Source organism: Triticum urartu, chromosome 5A (assembly GCF_056163025.1).
Source record: "Triticum urartu cultivar PI428250 chromosome 5A, HENAU_Tu73, whole genome shotgun sequence".
Lineage (NCBI taxonomy): Eukaryota > Viridiplantae > Streptophyta > Magnoliopsida > Poales > Poaceae > Triticum > Triticum urartu.
Window position 1 is genome coordinate 318,997,300 of NC_141877.1, and position 23,620 is coordinate 319,020,919.

The following is a 23,620-nucleotide window of genomic DNA, read 5'->3' on the forward strand; positions in this document are numbered from 1 at the left end:
CACAGGGCGTTTCATTCAGAAAATTGCTCCAATCTTTTCTGGGTTTACATCGATCCCTTGTTTGGAAATGAGAAAACCGAGTAACTTCCCTCCTGGGACTTTGAATGTGTACTTCGACAGATTGAGCTTGATGTCATATCTTCTCAAATTGGCAAAGGTTTCAGCGAGGTCAGTTAGCAGGTCGGAACCCTTGCGTGACTTGACCGCGATATCATCCATGTATGCCTCCACGTTCCGGTTGATTTGAGTGAGCAGGCACTTCTGGATCATGCGCATGAACGTGGCACCAACATTCTTGAGACCAACACTACTAGGAAAAGGGCTACTAATGGCGCACCAGTTTTGCCTACTAATGGCGCATCACTGGTGCGCCATTAGTATCACGCCACTAGTATTTTTTACTAATGGCGCACCACTGGTGCACCATTAGTATCTGGTATACTAATGGTGCACCACTGGTGCGCCATTAGTATAGGCCACGGTGCGCCATTAGTATAGGCCACTGGTGCGCCATTAGTATAGGCCATGGTGCGCCATTAGTATTTTTGAATTTTGAAGGCGGGAAAATAGTAGTGGCGCACCATCTAACCCCCACCGTGCGCCATTGCTATTTTTGAATTTTGAATTTGGATCTGGATCGTGATTTTTTTGCTCATTTTTTGCTCGTTTTTTGGCACGATATTATTTCAAATTTTGTTCCTGTTTTTGGATCTTGTACGTTCTTTTGCCGTGTTCTTTTGCCGGAGAGGAGTTCGCCAGAGAGGAGGAGGAGGAGGTCACCGGAGAGGCGCTCACCTACATCGCCGGAGAGGAGGAGGAGGTCGCCGGAGAGGAGTTCACCGAAGCATCGGAGAGGAGGAAGGAGAAACCATGAGGGAATGGGAGGAGAGGAGGGAGGAGAAGCTCACCAGAGAGTTCGAAGGAGAAACCGTGAGGGGAGGGGAGGGGAGGAGAGGAGGGAGGAGGAGGTCCCCGGAGAGGAGGAGGTCGCCGGAGAGGAGGAGGAGGTCGCCGGAGAGGAGGAGGAGGTCGCCGGAGAGAAGGAGGAGGTCGCCGGAGAGGAGGAGGAGGAGGAGGTAGCCAGAGAGGAGGAGGGTAGTATGGTGGAGGAGAGAAGGGAAGATGGAGTGGAGGAGAGGAGATGGAGTGGAGGAGATGAGGAGATGGAGTGGAGGAGGTGCGCCCAGCCATATATACGACATAGTAATGGTGCACCGTGGGCAAGTGCGCCATTACTAAATTTTTTTATTTATTTTATTTATTTTGAATTTTGAAGGCGAGAAGATACTAATGGCGCACCATGGGCAGGTGCGCCATTAGTAACTTTTTTTTTATTTTTTTTGACTTATTTTGAATTTTGAAGGCGGGAAGATACTAATGGCGCACCATGGGCAGGTGCGCCATTAGTAAGTTTGAATTTTTTTGAATTTTTTTGCCTCTCCAGATCTTAAAAGCCCCGTATCTTTTTTCTGTTAGGTTTTTGAGGATTTTGAAAATGTTTAACGGGGATCCACCGTTAAATTCGGATGTAACTTTTCGAGTAGATGATTTTTCATATAAAAAAACTTTTTCATCCGAGTTCGTACGCAAAAGTTATTCCCATTTTTACAAATGCTCGAGAGATTTTGCAAAAAAATCGAAAATTCATGTTTGTAAATTTTGCTAACAACTAGACCACATATCACATGGGAATCTTATTTTCTTTTATTTTTTTGACATTTCTATCATTTTCTTTTATTTTATTTTTAAACTAAAAAGGCGGTCCACGGGAGGGGGGGGGGTTGCATTTGGGCGAATGTTTGGGCCAAGTTACTAATGGCGTACCGTGGCATGGTGCGCCATTACTAGGTCAACTAGTAATGGCGCACCACTCCCACGGTGCGCCATTAGTAGTTTTGAAAAAATTAAAAAGAAATTACTAATGGCGCACCGTGGACGTGGTGCGCCATTAGTATATAGTAATGGCGCACCACATGTCTATTGCACCATTAGTGTCAATTCCATCTATAGCCCTTTTCCTAGTAGTGCAAAAGGCATGGTGACATAGCAAAAACAACCGAATGGGGTGAGGAACGCTGTTTTTATTTCATCAGGCCCATACAGTCGGATCTGATGGTACCCGGAATATGCATCCAAAAAGGACAAACGCTCACACCCCGCAGTCGAGTCAACAATCTGATCGATGCGGGGGAGAGGGAAGTGATCTTTCGGGCAGGCCTAGTTGATATGCTTGAAGTCAATACACATACGGAGTGAATCGTCTTTCTTGGGGACCATGAAGACATTGGCGAGCCACTCGGAGTGGTATATCTCGCGGATGAACTCAACTGATAGGAGCCGAGCCACTTCCTCGCCAACCGCCTTCCTCTTCTCCACGGCGGACCGACGGAGATGTTCCTTGACAGGTTTTGCTTGTGGGTCGACACGCAAACGGTGCTCAGCCAGTCCCCTGGGTACACCCGGCATGTCTAATGGTTTCCATGCAAAGATGTCCCAGTTCTCATGGAGGAACTGGATGAGCGCCCCTTCCTATTTGCTGTCGAGTGTCGTTGAGATGTGAGTTGGAGCACCAGAGGGGTCTTCCAGGTGGATGTGGACTGGCTTTGTTTCACCGGTCGACTGAAATGCTGACTCTGAAGCGGGTTTCTTGGCTCGCAACAAGTCCCTCGAATCAGCGTTTTCTTGTACTCTTCCAGCTCTACCACTGCCATTTGCTCATAAGCAATTTTGGAGCCTTCCTGGAGGCATTCCTCTGCTCTCTGCCGACTCCCTGTGACTGTGATCACACCTCTGGGTCCGGGCATCTTCAACTTAAGATAAACATAACATGGGCGGGCCATGAAACGAGCATATGCGGGCCTAACCAGTATAGCATGATAGGCGCTATGGAACTCCACTACTTCAAATGTCAACTTCTCCTTGCGGTAATTCTTGGAATCACCGAAAACCACATCAAGAGCAATCTGTCCGAGTGACACTGCCTTCTTTCCTGGGATGACTCCATTGAACCGCATGTTGCTCTCACTGAGTTTGGACATCGGAATGCCCATCCCTCGGAGGGTCTCAGCATACAGAATGTTCAGTCCACTACCACCATCCATAAGAACTTTAGTCAGTCGGGTGCCCCCAACGACTGGGTTGACCACCAATGCTTGCCGCCCGGGGGTAGCAATGTGTGCTGGGTGATCAGATTGGTCGAATGTAATGGGAGCTTTGACCACTTCAAGTATTCCGTAGTTGCCGGAGCAACCATGTTCACTTCTCTGTTAATGACCTTTAGTCGACTTTTGCTCTCAACATCAACAAAAATCACCAAAGTAGCGTTGACATTGGGGTAACCATCATCTTCTTCTTTCTCCTCATCCTTATCAGAGTCCTTCTCCGTGGGCTGACCCTCTTGGAACTGCTGAATCAAGAACCAACACTGTCGAGTGGTATGCTTGGGCAGAATCGAGTTACCCTCTTCATCCTTTTCCATGTGGATGTGACACGGTAAATCTAGGATGTCCTAGCCTGTCTGATCCTTCGCCTTTTTGGGCACCCAGGGCCGCTTAGGTTTTCGTTTGAATTTTCCTTGATTCAGAACTGCGGCTACAGCGGGACCTACAGGTTCGGCCTTATGCTTTTGCTTCCAACTGGTGTTTCCACCTCCAGCGTCTTGATTGACTGGTTTCCCTTTACCGTTATGGAGTCGGTCTTCTTCTTCACCGTTTGCATATCGAGTGGCTATTTCCATCATTCGGCCTAGAGACATGTCTCCGGATCGACCAAACTTCAGGATGAGCTCTCTGTGTCGGACACCTTCCTTGAAGGCGTAGACTGCTTGGTGTTCTGACACATTTTCCACCACTTGGTGAAGGGTAGTCCATCTCTGGATGAAATCTCTCAAAGTTTCATTCGGCTTCTGAACGCAGTGTTGCAATTCGGTCATCCTAGCAGGTCGCTTGCACGTGCCCTCGAATGTCTTGATAAACACTCGGGCTAAATCTTCCCAACAGAAAATACTCCCTGGGGCCAACTGATTCAACCAAGCTCTGGCCGAACCTTCGAGCATCAAGGGCAGGTGCTTCATGGCTACATCATCGTTGCCTCCACCAATATGCACTGCCACTCGGTAATCTTCTAACCAAGTGCCTGGCTTCGACTCACCCATGAACTTGCTCACACCAGCAGCTCGGATGGCTCTACTAAAACACTCAGGGCCCGAAACAAATGCTCTGTTACCAATGGGACGACGAGTTCCGGCGGAGTGAGTACCTGGACGGACAAGGGGTCCCTTTTCAATTTCCATTTTAGAGCTTCTCTCTAGTTCGAATCTATAGAACTTCCTTCTTAGAAATGGAATACCTTCACCTTAGAAGGGTGTTCTTCCTACTAGTTCAACCAGATCTGCCTCAGATCACGAAATCATTCTACGATCGATCGAGTTATTCTCTATATCTTTATATAAAATAAGAAGACATAGAGACTCGGCTTCAAGATGGAGATTGACCATCTGCACCTGCTCATTCAATTATTCTATTCCAAGAAATCTGAACTACAATCTTCAGATAGAGGGTCCCTTCAAGGCCGATTACCAAATCTACTTTTTTAGCATCTTGAAACCGCACATAAGAAATATTATGAATGAATCACCTTACAATAACATACGAGAGACAACTTTCTATTTTGTCGAACAACAAGTCGAACCCAAAAATTCGATGCCTCACAGGATCCTGCAAAAGCGGAGTCCAAAAAAGCACGAGTCGGGTCGGCGGTTTCAGAATCAGATAGTTCAGTTCAGTCATCATCTGACACCTTTCGGTGCCATTCCTTTTGAAAACCGGTGTTGGCGCTCCTGGTTCATGGGATCCTAACCGCGATGGGGAGATTAGATATTATTCTTTTGTAAGTCCATCCAATGGAGATAGGTTGAGGAGCCATCCCCCAAGGGAGGGTATAACAGAGTGTGGTAAAATCCAGTTGCTAATGTCTCTGTCTTGACCTTCCCTGTGTGCTCTGCCTCTGTCAACCAAACCCTATACATGAACTGACCTTGCTTCAAATCCAGGCTCTCTTGGGTTGACAGGAGTCCTACGCTCGTCACCATGCATGTCGTCATACCGCCGGAGCACGTACGACCCACCCCTCGGAGGGGGCGTAGGCACTCGACGGTGATCATCACGAGGATATCAATGATCAAACTGCCCGTGGCCCCGACCAAGGTACTGATCTTGACGGTAACCACGAACTTCACACCGTGGAGGCGATCTCGGACTATGCGCCGACTGAACTATGTCTACAACCACATATTTTCTATGGATTCTGTTGCGCGACTGAGAAACAACCGAGTTCTGTTCTCCTGCTGCTCGGGGCAGCGCTCGGACCTGCAGCAAACCTCTACCAGCTTTTGAACATGACAGCTGAACGGACTCTGCTATGCGACATTTTGAATCGGAGTACGGTATACCTGAGGTTTAGGCGGAAACAGTTGTCGTGGCCGTCGACTGGATCTAGGGATCTGCTGACGGACTCGTTCATCGAGTGACCGCTGGAGGTTCTCCAGACGTGTACGCTCAGCCAAGGTGGCTAAGCGCGCAGCCTCCAAGGCCCGAGCCTCGGAGATCTCCCCAACGATGGGGTTCTGGAGTGCCTGGACGTTGCGGCGATGTAGTTGTTCCCTCTGCTCCGCAGTGAGGGCTTGGGGATAGTATTCGTCATGATCGCGTGATGGGTCGTCACCTGTAACATCCCAAAATTCTAAATTTTGGAATGTTATATTAAATAAATAGTTTTGGTTGATTGCTTGATTGTGGTGTGAATGCTTGTGTGAAATTGACTGAAATTTGAAACTTTTTGAAAGTTCAATGAGAGGGAATGAAATGACTTTCTCAAACTTTCACCTTGCATTTATGATCTCCATGAATTCAAATTCTTTTCAGCACAAACCCTAGAGTGAAGATGATATGACTTCTTCCATTTAATAAATGAAAAAGGGTTTCGAAAAGATTTGAATTCCATTTGGAAATATTTCAAATTCGAAAACTTTATGCAACTCAATGATTTTCATGAGAGAAGATAAAATGACTTTTTCAAATCCTATGAAATATGAGTTGGGAGTTTAAAAGAAATCAAATTGAAAAGTCCCTTTGAAATTATTTTTAATTTGGAGTTCTTTGGTTTTATTCAAATTATTTTTCTCCAAAAATAAAATATATGGAAAATAGGGTAAAATGATTCCTTACATTAGAAAAACAGAGAGAAATTAATTTGAAATCAATTTGGTATTTTCGAATATTTTTATTTGGTTTCTAAATAAACAAGTAGAACTGTTTACTTTATATAAGTTATTGTTGAATTTATTTGACGCTAAAAAAATGTTCATGTCGTAGAAAATCTTTTTCTAAAAATTTTGATATATAACATGCCTATGGTTAATTAATATTTTAGTATCTTTTATTTTTCCGTTTATCTTTTCTGTTTTTACTTAAAAAGAAACTCTATATACGGCGCATAACTACCCGACGCCCACGTGCACAACATAGTCAGCAGACATGCCATGACTGTTTTTATTTATTTTTCGGTTATGCTTGGAGAAAAAAAATATTTTCAGAAATAAATATCTTTTTTAAAAAATAAAAAATAAAAAAACTGCAACACGGCCGGCCGAACCGCCTAAGGCCTTTAGGCCCGTGCGAGGCGCCTCCTCTGTTTCTTTTCTTTTTGTTTATATTTAGTCCCACGTTACCTAGCCTTTGACCTATAAACCTTTTTTCCATTTATAAATATAGACCCAAAGAGCCTTCAAAAATCATCTGATTCTGGTTAAATCAATATAATTTGGTTTGACTAGATTCATTAAAGAAAAATATATTTCTCCTCTCCGGTGAAAATTCTAGAAGTCCTCTCCTTTCTCTGAAGTCGTCTTTTCTCTACCTTATAAGGTTATCTTTCTTCGTATTTTCTTTTTTATACTTCCATAGCTTATTATATTTAGAGTAGTGTACGGTAAAATAATTAGATTTATAAATTAGTCCCTGTATTTACATTTTAAGACTAAAATTCTTTTAGCCATAGCTCTTTTTCTTCCGTAAAATAGCTTGGACCTGATTTTTCAAATAACCATAACTTTTTACTCGTTCATGCAAATTAAACGAAACCAACGCCAATATTTTGGTCTTGATTTCAACTATCTAATGTGTTGGAAATATGCCCTAGAGGCAATAATAAAATGGTTATTATTATATTTCTTTGTTCATGATAATTTTCTATTGTTCATGCTATAATTGTGTTATCCGGAAATCATAATACATGTGTGAATACATAGACCACAACATTTCCCTAGTGAGCCTCTAGTTTACCAGCTCGTTGATCAACAGATAGTCATGGTTTCCTGACTATGGACATTGGATGTCAGTGATAACGGGATCACATCATTAGGAGAATGATGTGATGGACAAGACCCAATCCCCAAGCATAGCACAAAGATCGTGTAGTTCATTTGCTAGAGCTTTTCCAAATGTTAAGTATCATGTCCTTAGACCATGAGATTGTGCAACTCCCGGATACCGTAGGAGTGCTTTGGGTGTGCCAAACGTCACAACGTAACTGGGTGACTATAAAGGTGCACTACGGGTATCTCCAAAAGTGTCTGTTGGGTTGGCATGAATCGAGACTGGGATTTGTCACTCCGTATGACGGAGAGGTATCTCTGGGCCCACTCGGTAATGCATCATCATAATGAGCTCAATGTGACCTAGTGGTTGATCACGGGATCATGCATTACGGTATGAGTAAAGTGACTCGCCAATAACGAGATTGAACAAGGTATTGGGATACCGACGATCGAATCTCGGGCAAGTAACGTACCGATTGACAAAGGGAATTGTATACGGGATTGATTGAATCCTCGACATCGTGGTTCATCCGATGAGATCATCGAGGAGCATGTGGGAGCCAACATGGGTATCCAGATCCCGCTGTTGGTTATTGACTGTAGAGTCGTCTCGGTCATGTCTGCATGTCTCCCGAACCCGTAGGGTCTACACACTTAAGGTTCGGTGACGCTAGGGTTGTAGAGATATTAGTATGCAGTAACCTGAAAGTTGTTCGGAGTCCCGGATGAGATCCCGGACGTCACGCGGAGTTCCAGAATGGTCCGGAGGTAAAGATTTATATATAGAAAGTCAAGTTTCGGCCACCGGGAAAGTTTCGGGGGTCACTGGTATTGTACTGGGACCACCAGAAGGGTCCCAGGGGTCCACCGGGTGGGGCCACCTATCCCGGAGGGCCCCATGGGCTAAAGTGGGAGGGGAACCAGCCCCTGGTGGGCTGGTGCACCCCCCTTGGGCCACCCCTTGTGCCTAGGGTTGGAAACCCTAGGGGTGGGGGCGCCACACTTGGCTTGGGGGGCAAGGCACCCCCCTTGGCCGCCGCCCCCCTGGAGATTGCATCTCCTAGGGCCGGCCCCCAGGGGGCCTATGTATAGTGGGGGAGGGAGGGAAGCCGCACCCTAGCCCCTGGCGCCTCCCTCTCCCTCCCGTAACACCTCTCCCTCTCGCTGAGCTTGGCGAAGCCCTGCCGAGATCCCCGCTGCATCCAACACCACGCCGCCGTGCTACTGGATCTCCGTTAACCTCTCCTTCCCCCTTGCTGGATCAAGAAGGAGGAGACGTCTTCCCCAACCGAACGTGTGTTGAACACGGAGGTGCCGTTCGTTCGGCACTTGGTCATCGGTGATTTGGATCACGACGAGTACAACTCCATCAACCCCGTTCACTTGAACGCCTCCGCGCGCGATCTACAAGGGTATGTAGATGCACTTCTATCCCTCTCGTTGCTAGAGAACTCCATAGATTGATCTTGGTGATGCGTAGAATTTTTTTGATTTCTGCTACGTTCCCCAAGAGTGGCTTCATGAGCTAGGTCTATGCGTAGTTTCTATGCACGAGTAGAACACAAAGCAGTTGTGGGCGTCGATATTGTCAATTTTCTTGCTGTTACTAGTCTTATCTTGATTCGGCGGCATTGTGGGATGAAGCGGCCTGGACCGACCTTACACGTACGCTTACGTGAGATAGGTTCCACCGACTGACATGCACTGGTTGCATAAGGTGGCTAGTGGGTGTCTGTCTCTCCCACTTTAGTCGGATCGGATTCGATGAAAAGGGTCCTTATGAAGGGTAAATAGAAATTGGCATATCACGTTGTGGTTTTGGCGTAGGTAAGAAACGTTCTTGTTTAGAAACCTAGAGCAGCCACATAAAAATTTGCAACAAGAATTAGAGGACGTCTAACTTGTTTTTGCAGCATGTGCCGTGTGATGTGATATGGCCAAAAGGATGTGATGAATGATATATGTGATGTATGAGATTGATCATGTTCTTGTAATAGGAATCACGACTTGCATGTCGATGAGTATGACAACCGCATGGAGCCATAGGAGTTGTCTTAATTTATTTATGACCTGCGTGTCAACATATAACGTCATGTAATTACTTTACTTTATTGCTAAACCGTTAGCCATAGTAGTAGAAGTAATAGATGACGAGACAACTTCATGAAGACACGATGATGGAGATCATGGTGTCATGCCGGTGACGACGATGATCATGGCGCCCCTAAGATGGAGATCATAAGGAGCAAAATGATATTGGCCATATCATGTCACTATTTGATTGCATGTGATGTTTATTATGTTTTTCATCTTATTTGCTTAGAACGACGGTAGCTTAAATAAGATGATCCCTCGCAATAATTTCAAGAAAGTGTTTCCCCTAACTGTGCACCGTTGCGAAGGTTCATTGTTTCGAAGCACCACGTGATGATCGGGTGTGATAGATTCTAACGTTCGAATACAACGGGTGTAAGCCAGATTTACACACGCAATACACTTAGGTTGACTTGACGAGCCTAGCATGTACAGACATGGCCTCGGAACACGGAAGACCGAAAGGTCGAACATGAGTCGTATAGAAGATACGATCAACATGGAGATGTTCACCGATGTTGACTAGTCCGTCTCACGTGATGATCGGACATGGCCTAGTTGACTCGGATCATGTTTCACTTAGATGACTAGAGGGATGTCTATCTGAGTGGGAGTTCATTGAATAATTTGATTAGATGAACTTAATTATCATGAACTTAGTCTAAAATCTTTACAATATGTCTTGTAGATCAAATGGCCCACGCTAATGTTGCCCTCAACTTCAACGCGTTCCTAGAGAAAACCAAGATGAAGGATGATGGCAGCAACTATACGGACTGGGTCCGAAACCTGAGGATCATCCTCATAGCTGCCAAGAAAGATTATGTCCTAGAAGCACCGCTAGGTGACGCACCCATCCCAGAGAACCAAGACGTTATGAACGCTTGGCAGCAGCGTTCTGATGATTACTCCCTCGTTCAGTGCGGCATGCTTTACAGCTTAGAACCGGGGCTCCAAAAGCGTTTTGAGCAACACGGAGCATATGAGATGTTCGAAGAGCTGAAAATGGTTTTCCAAGCTCATGCCCGGGTCGAGAGATATGAAGTCTCCGACAAGTTCTTCAGTTGTAATATGGAGGAAAATAGTTTTGTAAGTGAGCACATACTCAAAATGTCTGGGTTGCACAACCGCTTGACTCAGCTGGGAGTTAATCTCCTGGATGACGCGGTCATTGACAGGATCCTTCAGTTGCTTCCACCGAGCCACAAGAGCTTTGTGATGAACTTCAATATGCAGGGGATGGAAAAGACCATTCCTGAAGTATATTCAATGCTGAAATCAGCGGAGGTGGAGATCAAAAAGGAACATCAAGTGTTGATGGTGAATAAAACCACTAAGTTTAAGAAAGGCAAGGGTAAGAAGAACTTCAAGAAGGACGGCAAGGGAGTTGCCGCGCCCGGTAAGCCAGTTGCCGGGAAGAAGCCAAAGAATGGACCCAAGCCTGAGACTGAGTGCTTTTATTGCAAGGGAAGTGGTCACTGGAAGCGGAACTGCCCCAAATACTTAGCGGACAAGAAGGCCGGCAACACTAAAGGTATATGTGATATACATGTAATTGATGTGTACCTTACCAGTACTCGTAGTAGCTCCTGGGTATTTGATACCGGTGCGGTTGCTCATATTTGCAACTCAAAGCAGGAGCTGCGGAATAAGCGGAGACTGGCGAAGGACGAGGTGACGATGCGCGTCGGGAATGGTTCCAAGGTCGATGTGATCGCCGTCGGCACGCTACCTCTACATTTACCTATGGGATTAGTTTTAAACCTCAATAATTCTTATTTAGTGCCAGCTTTCAGCATGAACATTGTATCAGGATCTCGTTTAATTCGAGATGGCTACTCATTTAAATCCGAGAATAATGGTTGTTTTATTTATATGAGAGATATTTTTTATGGTCATGCCCCGCTGGTGAATGGTTTATTCTTAATGAATCTCAAGTGTAATGTAACACATGTTCATAGTGTGAATACCAAAAGATGTAAAGTTTATAATGATAGTCCCACATACTTGTGGCACTGCCGCCTTGGTCACATAGGTGTCAAACGCATGAAGAAGCTCCATGTAGATGGACTTTTGGAGTGTCTTGATTATGAATCATTTGACACGTGCGAACCATGCCTCATGGGTAAAATGACCAAGACTCCATTCTCTGGCACAATGGAGCGAGCAACCAACTTATTGGAAATCATACATACTGATGTGTGCGGTCCAATGAGTGTTGAGGCTCGCGGTGACTATCGTTATGTTCTCACAATCACTGATGACTTGAGTAGATATGGGTATGTCTACTTAATGAAGCACAAGTCTGAGACCTTTGAAAAGTTCAAGGAATTTCAGAGTGAGGTTGAGAATCAACATGACCGAAAGATAAAATTCTTACGATCGGATCGAGGGGGAGAATATTTAAGTCACGAATTTGGTACGCACTTAAGGAAATGTGGAATCGTTTCACAACTCACGCCGCCTGGAACACCTTAGCGAAATGGTGTGTCCGAACGTCGTAATCGCACTCTATTGGATATGGTGCGATCTATGATGTCTCTTACCAATCTACTGCTCTCATTTTGGGGCTATGCTTTAGAGACTGCCGCATTCACTTTAAATAGGGCTCCGTCGAAATCCGTTGAGACGACACCGTATGAATTATGGTTTGGGAAGAAACCTAAGCTATCATTTCTAAAAGTTTGGGGATGCGATGCTTATGTCAAGAAACTTCAACCTGAAAAGCTCGAACCCAAGTCGGAAAAATGCATCTTCATAGGATACCCTAAGGAAACCATTGCGTATACCTTCTACCTCAGATCCGAAGGCAAGAACTTTGTTGCTAAGAACGGGTCCTTTCTAGAGAAAGAGTTTCTATCGAAAGAAGTAAGTGGGAGGAAAGTAGAACTTGATGAAGTACTACCTCTTGAACCGGAAAGTGGCGCAGCTCAGGAAGATGTTCCTGTGGTGCCTGCACCAATTAGAGAGGAAGTTAATGATGATGAACAAGATACTTCGGATCAAGCTCCTACTGAACTTCTTAGGTCCACAAGGACACGTTCTGCACCAGAGTGGTACGGCAACCCTGTCTTGGAAATCATGTTGTTAGACAACAGTTAACCTTCGAACTATGAAGAAGCGATGGAGGGCCCAGATTCCGACAAATGGCTGGAAGCCATGAAATCTGAGATAGGATCCATGTATGGAAACAAAGTATGGACTTTGACTGACTTGCCCGATGATCAGCGAGCCATAGAAAATAAATGGATCTTTAAGAAGAAGACAGACGCAGATGGTAATGTGACCATCTACAAGGCTCGACTTGTCGCTAAGGGTTATCGACAAGTTCAAGGGGTTGACTACGATGAGACTTTCTCACCCGTAGCGAAGCTGAAGTCCGTCCGAATCTTGTTAGCAATTGCCGCATTTTATGATTATGAGATATGGCAAATGGACGTCAAAACGGCATTCCTTAACGGATTTCTTAAGGAAGAATTGTATATGATGCAACCGGAAGGTTTTGTCGATCCTAAGAATGCTAGCAAGGTGTGCAAGCTCCAACGCTCAATCTATGGGCTGGTGCAAGAATCTCGGAGTTGGAACATTCGATTTGATGAGATGATCAAAGTGTTTGGGTTTACACAGACTTATGGAGAAGCCTGTGTTTACAAGAAAGTGAGTGGGAGCTCCGTAGCATTTCTCATATTATATGTGGATGACATACTATTTATGGGAAAGGATATAGAATTCTTGGAAAGCATAAAGGCCTACTTGAACAAGTGTTTTTCAATGAAGGACCTTGGAGAAGCTACTTATATATTAGGCATCAAGATCTATAGAGATGGATCGAGATGCCTCATTGGTCTTTCACAAAGTACGTACCTTGACAAGATATTGAAGAAGTTCAATATGGATCAGTCCAAGAAGGGGTTCTTGCATGTATTGCAAGGTGTGCAATTGAGCACGGCTCAATGCCCGACCACGGCAGAAGATAGAGAAAAGATGAGTGTCGTCCCCTATGCCTCGGCCATAGGGTCTATTATCTATGCCATGCTATGTACCAGACCTGATGTAAACCTTGTCGTAAGTTTGGTAGGAAGGTACCAAAGTAATCCCGGCATGGAACACAGGACAGCGGTCAAGAATATCCTAAAGTACCTGAAGAGGACTAAGGATATGTTTCTCGTTTATGGAGGTGACGAAGAGCTCGTCGTAAAGGGTTACGTCGATGCTAGCTTCGACACAGATCCGGATGACTCTAAGTCACAAACCGGATATGTGTATATTTTGAATGGTGGGGCAGTAAGCTGGTGCAGTTGCAAGCAAAGCATCGTGGCGGGATCTACATGTGAAGCGGAGTACATGGCAGCCTCGGAGGCAGCGCACGAAGCAATCTGGATGAAGGAGTTCATCACCGACCTAGGAGTCATACCCAACGCGTCGGGGCCGATGACTCTCTTCTGTGACAACAATGGAGCTATTGCCCTTGCCAAGGAGCCCAGGTTTCACAAGAAGACCAGGCATATCAAGCGTCGCTTCAAATCCATTCGTGAAAGTGTTCAAAATGGAGACATAGATATTTGTAAAGTGCATATGGACCTGAATGTAGCAGATCCATTGACTAAACCTCTCCCTAGAGCAAAACATGATCAACACCAAAACTATATGGGTGTTCGATTCATCACAATGTAACTAGATTAGTTACTCTAGTGCAAGTGGGAGACTGTTGGAAATATGCCCTAGAGGCAATAATAAAATGGTTATTATTATATTTCTTTGTTCATGATAATTGTCTATTGTTCATGCTATAATTGTGTTATCCGGAAATCATAGTACATGTGTGAATACATAGACCACAACATGTCCCTAGTGAGCCTCTAGTTTACCAGCTCGTTGATCAACAGATAGTCATGGTTTCCTGACTATGGACATTGGATGTCAGTGATAACGGGATCACATCATTAGGAGAATGATGTGATGGACAAGACCCAATCCCAAGCATAGCACAAAGATCGTGTAGTTCGTTTGCTAGAGCTTTTCCAAATGTCAAGTATCATTTCCTTAGACCATGAGATTGTGCAACTCCCGGATACCGTAGGAGTGCTTTGGGTGTGCCAAATGTCACAACGTAACTGGGTGACTATAAAGGTGCACTAAGGGTATCTCCGAGAGTGTCTGTTGGGTTGGCATGAATCGAGACTGGGATTTGTCACTCCGTATGTCGGAGAGGAATCTCTGGGCCCACTCGGTAATGCATCATCATAATGAGCTCAATGTGACCAAGTGGTTGATCACGGGATCATGCATTATGGTACGACTAAAGTGACTCGCCGGTAACGAGATTGAACAAGGTATTGGGATACCGACGATCGAATCTCGGGCAAGTAACGTACCGATTGACAAAGGGAATTGTATACGGGATTGATTGAATCCTCGACATCGTGGTTCATCTGATGAGATCATCGAGGAGCATGTGGGAGCCAACATGGGTATCCAGATCCCGCTGTTGGTTATTGACTGGAGAGTCGTCTCGGTCATGTCTGCATGCCTCCCGAACCCATAGGGTCTACACACTTAAGGTTCAGTGACGCTAGGGTTGTAGAGATATTAGTATGCAGTAACCCGAAAGTTGTTCGGAGTCCCGGATGAGATCCCGGACGTCACTAGGAGTTCCGGAATGGTCCGGAGGTAAAGATTTATATATAGGAAGTCAAGTTTCGGCCACTGGGGAAGTTTCGGGGGTCACCGGTACTGTACCGGGACCACCGGAAGGGTCCCAGGGGTCCTCCGGGTGGGGCCACCTATCCCGGAGGGGCCCATGGGCTGAAGTGGGAGGGGAACCAGCCCCTGGTGGGCTGGTGCACCCCCCTTGGCCCCCCCTTGCGCCTAGGGTTGGAAACCCTAGGGTGGGGGCGCCCCACTTGGCTTGGGGGGCAAGGCACCCCCCTTGGCCGCCGCCCCCCCCTGGAGATTGCATCTCCTAGGGCCGGCGCCCCCTAGGGGGCCTATATATAGTGGGGGGAGGGAGGGCAGCCGCATCCTAGCCCCTAGCACCTCCCTCTCCCTCCCGTAACACCTCTCCCTCTCGCTGAGCTTGGCGAAGCCCTGCCGAGATCCCCGCTGCATCCACCACCACGCCGTCGTGCTGCTAGATCTCCGTCAACCTCTCCTTCCCCCTTGCAGGATCAAGAAGGAGGAGGCGTCTTCCCCAACCGAGCGTGTGTTGAACACAGAGGTGCCGTCCGTTCGGCACTTGGTCATCGGTGATTTGGATCACGACGAGTACGACTCCATCAACTCCGTTCACTTGAACGCTTCCGCTCGCGATCTACAAGGCTATGTAGATGCACTCCTATCCCTCCCGTTGCTAGAGAACTCCATAGATTGATCTTGGTGATGCATAGAAATTTTTTGATTTCTGCTACGTTCCCCAACATAATGAATCTATCAAATAAACTTTTGGCAACTTTCAAATTTCGAAATTTGTTCAGATTCATAATCAAATTTATTTTGATCATATCTTTTTATCCGTACCTCCGTTTTCGATGAAACCAACGCCTAAGTCTTCGTAACGATCCCCTCTGTCTAGTAAACCAACTTAAACATGCTTTTGACAATTTAAAATTTGAGTTTAGTTCATATTAGTATTCGATCTTGTTTCGTCTATTTCTTGAGTTTCGTAACTCCGTATTAGTTGATTCTTTTTGCAAATCGAAGCTCTTGATCTAAACTTTCTGATAAGGCCAAATTCACCTAATTTTTGTACTATTAGAAATTGTTTCTGTTGCATGAGTTAATTGCTTGTTTTTGAAGTTTTCCGAGATCGTTTCTTCGATTCTTTGCTTGATTGCTTATGTGTGGTTACTATCGCTTGCTCACGGTAGATTGACCAGAGTGTGACGAGTAGAACTATCATGCGTTATGAGTGCGAATTATCTTCATCAACTGTACAGGGCAAGTTCACACTTTGATCCTATCCCTTTATTACCCAGTTTTATGCATTTGTTTCAACCCTCAAACATTGCATCAGTAGGTTTTATAACATGTCGGTATTGGGAAGTAGTTGATGAGGTAGGAACCTATTGTCTTTTATCAAACTCAGGCTATCATACATTATGCTTATACTATTTTTCTATGCTCGTAGACGTGGATTGGTATGAGAGATTCATGAAAATTGAGAGAGATATGATAATTAAGGGAAAGTTTTAAGGTGGCAACATTAACACACATCTGGGTGGAATGGTTGGGGCACCCTGGAGCACCAAGTGGTTTGCCCGGTCACCTGGAGAACCCAGTGCTTGCCCAAGGGAATCCCGGAGTACCCGTGTGATTACCCTATGGAATGCCACCCAGGCTCAAAGGGATCATAAGATTATTCATGCTAGAAACTTCCATGTGCAATCACAAGCCATTATGGGCTCTGGCATAGTTGAGTAAGTTGTGTGACCTCTTTCAGTGGTAGGCTATCAGATGTAGGGGATGTAGGTGGTACTATCTACCCAGAGTAAAGAGTTAATGCTTTTGAAAGACTGTGTCTCGGTCATCCATTTCTCAAACATCATGTAGTGCGAGATATCCAACGAAGGAGATCGAGTCTTGTGGGGAAAAGTGCGCAAACCTCTGCAGAATGTACAAACTAATCATGATTAGCCGTGTCCCCGGTTATGGACATCTTGAGTATCTGGTACTTGAATTATTGATTTGATCTCATCACTCTATTTAATGAAATTGTTGGGTTATAATTATTACTTTGGGATTGAGTTGGGGGAACCTTCTCAATATTGGTATAAACTTTGTAGTAAATAAAATTTATTCCTTTGTTGTAGGGAAAAATGAGCTTTATGAAAAAAACTAAACTTAGAGCCTCCACCAGCCAAATATGCATGTAGTGATAGATATTGTTCATCATTATTCTATGGTGTGAATTTGCCAGTACATTCAATGTACTGACCTACATGGCTGCAACGTCTCATGTTGCAGGAATCTTACGACGAGTAAGTGATAGGTTAGGGTTACGATTGTTTACACTCAACTTTGCCATTGGTGTTGTTGGGAACTCCACAACCTTGATGTTACTTCCGCTATATGGATTGAGGTAATAGTATTTACGTTACTTTATACATGTGATTTACCTCTGTTATAAATCCTCGAGTACTATGTGTGTCAGCATACCGATCCAGGGATGGCACTTAAGCACAGAGACTTCGATCCATTTGGGTCGGGTCGCTACATCACCGCCGCCGCTGCCACGACGGAACCCGGGCGGGCTGCGATGGGAGTCGACCATGAGGACTTCCGCCGCAGGGTCGTTGCACCCGCACTCAGGAAGAGTGTCTGAGGAACCAGTCGACAGATCGAGTGGTTCGTAGAGAGATTCATCGGGCTCAATTGTCGCGACTTGAGGGGTGGTCGACTGGCGAGCCACCGCATGCTTCACCCATGGCTGGAGCTGCGATCGACCTGATCGTTTGCAACGGCGAACAGTGGGGAGCGAGGATGTCACGGGAGCCGACCGATATTGGGTCGTCAGCTGCCGCAGAAGGACGCCACAAGCACTCGCAAGAAAGTGCGTCACCCCGCGAACGGGAAGAGCCTCGACGTCGAGGGGGCCTCTTGAAGCCAGGCGGAGTCGTTGGCGACGAAAATGAGCGCTTGGAGGCGGACCTCGCGGCCCAGGGAAAAACGACCGCTGGAAACCATGTTGATGGAGATCAAAAAATTGCAACCTCACCGGAAGTCGCTAAGACGCCTGCCCCATGGTGGGCGCCAACTGTTGTGGGAATGAGTCTGACAACAAGAGTAGGGGGTACGTAGGAGGAGGAAGGATCTTAACTATGGTGAGGTTGTACACACGAGTTTACGAGTTCAGGCCCCTCTCGGGGGAGGTAATAGCCCTATGTCTCGGTGCCGCGGAGGCTGGTCGACTAGATATGTGTGTAAGTTACTGGGGGTGCGAACCCTTGTGCTAGAAGAGGGGGTGGCTTATATAGAGTGTGCCAGGCCCCTCCAGCCTCAGTTACACAGGGTTCAATGTGAGTTAAGACAAGGGCGTTACTGGTAACGCCTACTATTAATGGTCTTTATGACTATGGAGTGAATGCCTGACCGTTGCCATCCTATGTGATTGTAGGCCTCCTATGCTCCGAGTGATTCTTTTATATGGTCAAGCGTTGTGATCAGGTCGAGTGGAATCGGGATATCCAAGTGGAATCTTCCGTCAAGTGGATTGCACTTCAGGGTGATTTCAGTCGGTAACTTCTGTAGAACTTTGTATGTCTTGGACTCTAGGGCAGTGTCCTTGGGTAGGGTGTCTAGGTCAGACCTATGACCTTACCCTAGGTACATGTCATTGTCATACCACCCATTGTTTCCCTTCCTGCGCTTCCAGCCACTGGAAGATCCCTCATCTTTGTTCTTACGTGGGAAGAGTCTTTCCTTCAATGGTTGTTGGTGGAGGTGACATAGCCCGTCCTTGATTATTAGGATTCTACGGTACAACTTGTAGCTAACATAATCGTCTTTTGCTGCGTACTCAAGGTGTAGCGGGGAAAGCGGTTTCCACTCCCAGTACTGGTGCTTCTCCTTTGGGAATGATTTCTTCATGTTCTTGTAGGAGGGTTCGATGATGGCCGCTGCAAGGTCAGACATGGAGTCCCTTTCTCCACCACACTTGATACATAATTTCCTCTAGATGTCAATGTGGTGGTTGTCTGGAATTCTGATCCATGCACGGGCAAGCATGGTCTTGTCGCCCCTGGTGTCGACGCTAGTGAAAGTTACCACTTTGCGTTGCAGGAAGTCAAGCAACGCCCGGGAGCGCTCAGACCTGCAATAGTGGTATATGGACATGCTCACGCATGGCAAGTTGCACAATGGCGATCCCTTGACGTCTGTAACTACTCTTACGTGTGTACTCGAGGTCGAGGCTGGCGAACTTGTTCTTCTCCTCCTTTACCCGTTCCTCATAATTTTTCATGATTCGCTCCATGGTCTTCGGGTCATTGGTGTACACCACCTCCAGTACGGTTGTACCGTGGGCTGTGATGTGTTTGGTGTCTGTTGTTAGTTTCCCATCATCCATGGTTGCAGGTATGCGGTGGTGAATTGTTGCGGCCGACGAGAAATGTCCGAGGAATAAGGTGGAAATGGGATTCAGTAAATGAAAGGGATCTTTACTTTGTCGTGCAAAAAAGGTAACTGTCAAAGAGCAGTTGGTAGTCATCTGGCGGTTCCAAGGGGTAGATTTACGGAAACAAGCGTTTGTTGGATCAGTTTTTTTTAAGATTTTCACTTATCTTGTTCAATGAAATGTTTATATTCGTCGTGTGGTGCCTGTGTGTTCCATGTGTGTGTATTCCATCTTGGCCTATGAAGTTAGTCGAGTAACGGTGGAACACTCAATAGAGTCATGGTCGTGTCTCTGTTGTCGAAACGTTTTTTTCGGTCAACAACATTCCTTAGTTAATGAGGCACTATTGTTATGTTATTCGGTGCACAATTGTATGTTTAAAAAAGTTGGTGAAGTAAACATAGTGTGCACTTGAAAATGGAGTCCTGTTTGGTGTTTAATTAAGATATGTTTCACTAGATGGTTTGAATAACTTTGATAAGATGGTATTGCTATAGTTTTTGATGCAAAAATTGATTCTTGATTTGTTTGATTTTTTACTCAGAGTTTAACAGAAAATAATTTGTTTGTTTTTTGAATTTTGGAATTGTGAATATTTCAAAGGTTAACCAGCTACTTGAGGGTCCATAAGAACTACATTAGTTCCAAAAGATCATATTAGTTCCAAAAAATCATTCCGACGGTTCGAACAGCCACTTGAGGGTCCATAAGAGCTACATAGTTCCAAAAGATCATTCTGATAGTTCAAGCAACCACTTGGTCCATAAGAGCTACATTACTACCATCCTAATAAGCAAACTTATAGTAACCACTCATTTTCTCCTGAGAGGCATCATCATGAAATGACCACCGAACATTCTAGGAGATGCACCGTTTCTTCCATTTTAAGTGCTGGTTCCAACGGAATCTACGGAATGCGCTGAATGATAATGGACAAAGAACGATCATGGTGCTCTTTGAAAGTGGTCAGAACAATGTTCTCTTCAACAAAGGATGCAGCTGATATGAAGTCTCTGAAAGAAGACTTTTCAATTACCATCCTGCCGTCTTTTTTGCAGATGTAGTACGGCAAAGGAGTGATGACATGGGTAGGTTCATTAGGAGATTCAAGGGTCACCCTACCATTGGTTGGCACGTCCACCCATCTCTTTGAAGTAAATATGCCCTAGAGGCAATAATAAAGTTGTTATTTATATTTCCTTATATCATGATAAATGTTTATTATTCATGCTAGAATTGTATTAACCGAAAACTTAGTACATATGTGAATACATAGACAAAACAAAGTGTCCCTAGTATGCCTCTACTTGACAAGCTCGTTAATCAAAGATGGTTATGTTTCCCAACCATAGACATGTGTTGTCATTTGATGAACAAAATCACATCATTAGGATAATGATGTGATGGACAAGACCCATCCTTTAGCTTAGCATTATGATCGTTACAGTTTCATTGCTAGTGCTTTCTTCATGACTTATACATGTTCCTCAGACTATGAGATTATGCAACTCCCGAATACCGGTGGAACACCTTGTGTACTATCAAACGACACAACATAACTGGGTGATTATAAAGATGCTCTACAGGTGTCTCCGAAGCTGTTTGTTGGGTTCGCATAGATCGAGATTAGGATTTGTCACTCCATGTTTCGGAGAGGTATCTCTGGGCCCTTTTGATAATGCTCATCACTATAAGCCTTGCAAGCAATGTGAATAATGAGTTAGTTACGGGATTAAGCATTACAGAATGAGTAAAGAAACTTGCCGGTAATGAGATTGAACTAGGTATGGTGATACCGACGATCGAATCTCGAGCAAGTAACATACCGATGATAAAGGGAACAATGTACGTTGTTATGCGGTTTGACCGATAAAGATCTTCATAGAATATGTAGGAGCCAATATGAGTATGCAGGTTCCGCTATTGTTTATTGATTGGAGATGTGTCTCGATCATGTCTACATAGTTCTCGAACCTGTAGGGTCCGCACGCTTAACGTTTGATGACGATTTGTATTATGAGTTATGTGTTTTTGATGACCGAAGTTTGTTCGGAGTCCCGGATGAGATCACGAACATGAGGAGTCTCAAAATGGTCAAGACATAAAGATTGATATATTGGAAGGCTATGTTTGGACACCGGAAAGGTTTCGGAAAGGTTCGGTCATTTTTCGGAGTACCGGGAGGTTATCGGAATCCCCGGGGGATTAATGGGCCTTTGTGGAAGAGAGGAGGCAGCGGCCAGGAGGAGGCATGCTCCCCCCTAGCCCAAACCGAATTGGACTAGGGGAGGGGGCGCGGCCCCCCTTTCCTCTTTCTCCTCCACCTCTTTCCCTCTCTCCCCCTCTTGCAAAAAGGAAGGGGACTTCAACTAGGATTGGGAATCCTAGTTGGACTCCCCCTATAGGCGCAACTAGGAAACTTAAAGGGGTTAATCGGGACAAAGGACACGAGAGAGTTATACTAGTTCAGCCCCTTATGGTGAAGGAAGGCCTACGTCTAGTTCGGTTTGGTATTGATGAGGTTTCGATGACCAGGGAGCGAGATACGCTATGCCCGGCTCTCGATGAGTTGTTTCTTGCCCTAAGCCGCCAGCGGGTCGTCCCCTTATATACACGAGTTGACGCCCTGCGGCCTATAGAGTCCCGGCCGGCTCATAGACAATGTCCGGCTCGGTGAGTAGTTAATTCTACCTTACAATACAAGTCATGCCATCATGGCGGTTTATCACTATGGGCCTTAAGTCGCCTGTGGGCTTTAGACCCTATATTGAACCGCCATCTTCATGCTTGGTCTTGGGATTCTTCTGATGAATACTCTTTGCGTAACCTGGCTCCTCCTGGGCGGCTTACACAAATAGTTATATCCCCCAACATTAGGCCCCAGATTGATTTGAACTGGTTCATGTCAATCTTAAAACATCTTAAAAAGTAAGTCTTCAGTCTTCTGCCTGTGCAAAGGTTTTAATCCTCCATGACGTCATCTTCTGGATCTGTGTTAACCCGCCGTGACGTCATCTTCAATTAAATTCATATTTTACTCTGTCGTATCCTCCAACGGATCTTTGCCTTTACTGACCCTTCCGAAAACCGAGGTGTCGGGGCCGCTGGATAATGATGTTTGGTCTCCTCGTTTCTCGCGCCGTCTCAGTCGGGCCCAATTCCATGTCAAATATTTGCAACTTTCAGGTCTTCTGCGAGGTCTACCTTGGAGAAGAGCCCAGCCTAATTTTGTTCAGGGAATTGTTCTATTTAAACCGGCAGAACGAACGTGCCAACGGGCCCAGTCTGGAACTCGGGGGCATCTCGATTCAGTGGCAGAGAGATTATCTTTTCCCTTATGCTGAACTGTCGAGTCATCCAAAGGATTGGAACCAGACGTGGTTCTATTGCCAGGACACTTCTCCGGCTGGTGAAAACCCATTGCCAAGACTTGCGCCTTGAATCTTTCGCGCCTTGCGCCTTGCCATGAAAACCCATCCAAAGGATCTTTCGCGCCTTGCGCCTTGAATCCAACCACCCGCTGCCGGACAAGTTGACTGCTGTTGAACGTCTGCCACTCACCCCTACTATTAAGAAAATCAAAGCTCTTTTGGGGAATGGCTTAGATGGCGTCGACCTGGTCCGAGTCTGGGTTGCTTGGCGAGTGATTCCGTTAAGCCGTCGCCCTGGCTTAATGTGTACTTACTCATGTGAGAAGGATGACCCCCTGCGTCATAGCCCTGACAACTTACCAGATGATGCGGTGGAGGCTACGACCCAGACTTTGTTGAAAGAGGGCACAGTGACTAATAATGCCTTTGGCTTACTTCCCTTCTGCAAGAAGAACCCGGCCCCTGCAGTGAGTCCTCAACCTTAGTAAATACTCTTTACTGTGTTACACTTTGATTTTACTCATGACCCTTTATCATTTTTCACAGGCAAATGACAACTTCTGGAAGGTCAAGTATGACCATGAGGCAGCCAAACAAGCCAGAGCAGCCAAGAGAGCTGAAAGAAAAGCCGCCAAGACTGGAACTTCAAAGAAGAGGAAGCCAAGCGCC